Source organism: Arachis hypogaea, chromosome 10, assembly GCF_003086295.3.
Source record: "Arachis hypogaea cultivar Tifrunner chromosome 10, arahy.Tifrunner.gnm2.J5K5, whole genome shotgun sequence".
Lineage (NCBI taxonomy): Eukaryota > Viridiplantae > Streptophyta > Magnoliopsida > Fabales > Fabaceae > Arachis > Arachis hypogaea.
In genome coordinates, this window is record NC_092045.1 from 47,973,618 (window position 1) to 47,979,141 (window position 5,524).

The following is a 5,524-nucleotide window of genomic DNA, read 5'->3' on the forward strand; positions in this document are numbered from 1 at the left end:
CAATTGCAGTGAGAACAAAGCAGGTTGCACCTCAATGATCCCTAGCTTCTCCATTACAGAGAGTGGCATAAGGTTTATCCCTGACCCAAGATCACATAGAGCTTTTTCAAAGCTCATGGTGCCAATGGTGCAAGGTATTAAGAACTTGCCAGGATCTTGTCTCTTTTGAGGTAGAGTTTCCTGAATCCAAGTATCCAAATCACTAATGAGCAAGGGAGGTTCACTTTCCCAAGTCTCATTACCAAATAGCTTGGCATTCAGTTTCATGATAGCTCCTAGATATTGAGCAACTTGCTCACTAGTCACATCTTCATCCTCTTCAGAGGATGAATAATAGTCAGAGCTCATGAATGGCAGAAGGAGATTTAATGGAATCTCTATGGTCTCTGTATGAGCCTCAGATTCCTCAGGATCCTTATTAGGAAGCTCCTTCTTGCTTGGAGGACGTCCCAGGAGGTCTTCCTCACTGGGATTTTCGTCCTCCTCCTCCTTTGTGCATTCGGCCATGTTGACTAAGTCAATGGCTTTGCACTCTCCTTTTGGATTCTCTTCTGTATTAATTGGGAGAATACTGGGAGGAGTTTCAATAACTTTCTTACTCAGCTGGCCTACTTGTGCCTCCAAATTTCTAATGGAGGATCTTGTTTCATTCATGAAACTGAAGGTGGCCTTTGACAGATCAGAGACTATATTAGCTAAATTAGAATTATTTTGTTCAGAGTTCTCTGTCTGTTGCTGAGAAGATGATGGATATGGCTTACTATTATTCAGCCTATTGCGTCCACCATTGTTAAAACCTTGTTGAGGTTTTTGTTGATCCTTCCAGGAGAAATTTGGATGATTTCTCCATGATGGGTTATAGGTATTTCCATATGGTTCACCCAGATAATTAACCTCTGCCATGGCAGGGTTCTCAGGATCATAAGCTTCTTCAGAAGCTACCTCTCTAGTACTGTTGGATGCATGTTGCAATCCATTCAGATTTTGAGAGATCATGTTGACCTGTTGAGTCAACATTTTGTTCTGAGCCAATATGGCATTCAGAGCATCAATTTCAAGAACTCCTTTCTTCTGAGGTATCCCATTATTCACAGAATTCCTCTCAGAGGTGTACATGAACTGGTTGTTTGCAACCATGTCAATGAGTTCTTGAGCCTCTTCAGGCGTTTTCTTCAGGTGGATAGATCCACCTGCAGAATGATCCAGTGACATTTTCGAAAATTCAGAGAGACCATAATAGAATATATCTAATAGGGTCCATTCTGAAAACATGTCAGATGGACATCTCTTGGTCAGCTGCTTGTATCTTTCCCAAGCTTCATAGAGGGATTCACCATCTTTTTGTTTGAAAGTTTGAACATCCACTCTCAGCTTGCTCAGCTTTTGAGGAGGAAAGAATTTATCTAAGAAGGCAGTGACCAGCTTATCCCAGGAGTCCAGGCTATCCTTAGGTTGTGAATCCAACCATATTCTAGCTCTGTCTCTTACAGCAAAAGGGAAAAGCATGAGCCTGTAGACTTCAGGATTAACTCCATTCGTCTTTACAGTATCACAGACTTGCAAGAATTCAGTTAAAAACTGATAAGGATCTTCAGATGGAAGTCCATAAAACTTGCAGTTTTGTTGCATTAAAGCAACTAGTTGAGGCTTAAGCTCAAAGTTATTGGCTCCAATGGCAGGAATGGAGATGCTTCTTCCATCAAACTTGGATGTTGGCTTTGTGAAGTCACCAAGCATTCTCCTTGCATTATTATTATTATTATTTTCGGCCATCTTCTTCTCTTGTTCGAAAATTTCTGAAAGGTTGCTTCTGGATTGTTGTAATTTAGCTTCTCTTAATTTTCTCTTCAGAGTCCTTTCAGGTTCTGGATCAACTTCAACAAGAGTGCCTTTATCCTTGTTCCTGCTCATAAGAGAGAGAAGAAAACAAGAAAAGAAAAAGGAATCTAGTATAGAGATTCCCTTATGTTAGTGGAAGAAGAAAGGGGTAGAAGAAGAGTGGAAAAGAAACACAACTGTGAGGATGGCAGAGATGTGAGATGAGATGTTAGGATATGAATGAAGAGGGGGTGAAGAGAAGTATTAGTAATTAAATAATTAAATAGAATAAGAGAAGAGAAAGAAATTTTCGAAAGTAATTTTGAAAAAGAGGTTAGTAATTTTCGAAAATTAAAGATAAGATGAGATTAAAATTAAAATTTAAAACAAAAAGAATTTTTGAAAAAGAGAGGGAGAATTTTCGAAAATTAGAGAGGGAAGAGTAGTTAGGTGGTTTTGAAAAAGATAAGAAACAAACAAAAAGTTGGTTAGTTGATTGAAAAAGATTTTGAAATCAAATTTTGAAAAAGATAAGAAGATAAGAAGTTAGATAAGATATTTTGAAATCAAATTTTGAAAAAGATAAGATAAAAGATAAAAAGATATATTTGAAAAAGATATTTTGAAAAAGATTTAATTTTAAAATTGACTTAACTAACAAGAAACTACAAGATAAGATTCTAGAACTTAAAGATTGAACCTTTCTTAACAAGAAAGTAACAAACTTCAAATTTTTGAACCAATCACATTAATTGTTAGCTAATTTTTCGAAAATTGGATAAAAAGATAAGAAAAAGATTTTGAAAATATTTTGAAAAATATTTTTGAAATTTTCGAAAATGCTAAAAAAAATGAAAAAGATATGATTTTTGAAAAAGATTTTGAGAAGATAAGATTTTTAAAATTGAAATTTTGGAGGAAAATAAGGAAAAGATATTTTTGATTTTTAAATATTGAATGAAAAACACAAAAATGATCCAAAACATGAAAATTTTGGATCAAGACACAAGATGCATGCAAGAATGCTATGAATGTCAAGATGAACACCAAGAACACTATGAAGATCATGATGAACATCAAGAACATAATTTTGAAAAATTTTGATGCAAAGAAAACATGCAAGACACCAAACTTAGAAATTTTTAATGCTTGGAAAATATGAATGCAAAAATGCACATGAAAAACAACAAACAACACAAAACAAGAAATCATCAAGATCAAACAAGAGGACTTATCAAGAACAACTTGAAGATCATGAAGAACACTATGAATGCATGGGATTTTCGAAAAATGCAAGAAAAAAATTTTTTAAAATCATGCAATTGACACCAAACTTAAAAATTAACACAAGACTCAAACAAGAAACACAAAATATTTTTGATTTTTATGATTTTCTAATTTTTTTGTATTTTTATTGATTTTTTTTTCGAAAATAAAGTTTAGAAAAACGAAAAATAAAAAGAAAAAAAAATTTTGAAAAAGATTTTTGAAAAGAAAATTACCTAATCTGAGCAACAAGATGAACCGTCAGTTGTCCATACTCGAACAATCCCCGGCAACGGCGCCAAAAACTTGGTGGACGAAATTGTGATTCCCTTTTTTTCTTGTAATTGGATTTATAAAAGATGTATACGCTGAGGGCATTGTTTATTTTCTTCACAATCTCGTTCAACTAACCAGCAAGTGTACTGGGTCGTCCAAGTAATAACCTTACGTGAGTAAGGGTCGAATCCACAGAGATTGTTGGTATGAAGCAAGCTATGGTCACCTTGTAAATATCAGTCAGGCAAATTAAACATTATTTATGGGTTTGAGGATAGGAATAATAAAAAGAAATAAATAATAAAAGGGATAGAACACTTATGCAGATTCATTGGTGGGATTTCAGATAAGCGGATGGAGATGCTGTAGAGCTCTTGGACGCCTGCTCTCCTACTCCTTCTACTCAATCCTTCTTACTCCTTTCCATGGCAAGCTTTGTATAGGGGTTCACCATCAACTGTGGCTACTTTCATTCCTCACGGGGAAATAACCTGTGCGGCTGTCACTCGCACAGCTAACCAGTCTGGAGGCATCACCCATGGCTGATAGCTACATCCCATCCTCGCAGTGAAAACTATGCTAACGCACTCTGTCACAGTACGGCTAATCACCGGTTGGTTCCCGCTCCTACTGGAATAGAATCCCTCTTTTGCGTCTGTCACCAACGCCCAGCAGGTTAAAGTTTGAAGCACGTCACGGTCATTCATGATCGGAATCCTACTCGGAACACCACAGACAAGGTTGGACTTTCCGGACTCCCAGGACCCTACTCGGAACACCACAGACAAGGTTGGACTTTCCGGATCCAGATGAATGCCGCCAACTATCTAACTTATACCACGAAGATTCTGTTGGGGAATCTAAGAGATACGCATTCAAGCTCTGTTGCATGTAGAACGTAAGTGGTTGTCAATCACGCGCGTTCATAAGTGAGAATGATAATGAGGGTAATCTGACTCATAACATTCATCATGTTCTTGGGTACGAATGAATATCTTGGAATAAGAATAAGAGAGATTTGAATAAAAGATAATAGAATTTCATTAATACTTGAGGTACAGCAGAGCTCCACACCCTTAATCTATGGTGTGCAGAAACTCCACCGTTGAAAATACATAAGCAAAGAGTTCAGGCATGGCCGAATGGCCAGCCCTCTCTAACGTGATCACAGGATCAAAATACAATCCAGGATGTCTAATACAATAGATAAATGTCCTATATATACTAGACTAGCTACTAGGGTTTACATGAGTAAGTAATTGATGCATAAATCCACTTCCGGGGCCCACTTGGTGTGTGCTTGGGCTGAGCTTGATGAATTCACGTGTAGAGGCATATCTTGGCGTTGAACTCTGAGTTATGACGTGTTTTGGGCGTTCAACTCCGGATCATGACGTTTTTCTGGCGTTTAACTCCAGACAGCAGCGTGAACTTGGCGTTCAACGCCAAGTTACGTCGTCATTCTTCGAATAAAGCATGGACTATTATATATTTCTGGAAAGCTCTGGATGTCTAATTTCCAACGCCGTTGAGAGCGCGCCAATTGGAGTTCTGTAGCTCCAGAAAATCCATTCCGAGTGCAGGGAGGTCAGAATCCAACAGCATCAGCAGTCCTTTTGTCAGCCTTCTTCAGAGTTTTGCTCAAATCCCTCAATTTCAGTCAGAATTTACCTGAAATCACAGAAAAACACACAAACTCATAGTAAAGTCCAGAAATGTGAATTTAACATAAAAACTAATGAAAACATCCCTAAAAGTAGCTCAAACTTACTAAAAACTATATGAAAACAATGCCAAAAAGCGTATAAATTATCCGCTCATCACATATTCTCTTCTTTTTATCCTAATTGATTTTTAGTTGCTTGGTGACAAGCAACAATTTAAGTTTGGTGTTGTGATGAGCGGATAATTTATACGCTTTTTTGCATTATTTTTAGGTAGTTTTTAGTAAGTTCAAGCTACTTTTAGGGATGTTTTCATTACTTTTTATGTTAAATTCACATTTCTGGACTTTACTATGAGTTTGTGTGTTTTTCTATAATTTCAGGTAATTTCTGGCTGAAATTGAGGGACTTGAGCAAAATTCTGAAAAAGGCTGACAAAAGGACTGCTGATGCTGTTGGAATCTGACCTCCCTGCACTCAAAATAGATTTTCTGGAGCTA

The 5,524-nt window shown here is 36.8% G+C and overlaps 1 non-coding gene across 1 annotated transcript; it reads left to right on the forward strand.

The window, feature by feature from the left end:
- Positions 1 to 1,270: 1,270 nt before the first annotated feature.
- On the forward strand, positions 1,271 to 1,374 carry LOC112719054 (small nucleolar RNA R71). Its single transcript, XR_003161374.1, has one exon. It is a non-coding gene; the product is annotated as a small nucleolar RNA R71 (small nucleolar RNA).
- Positions 1,375 to 5,524: the final 4,150 nt, after the last annotated feature.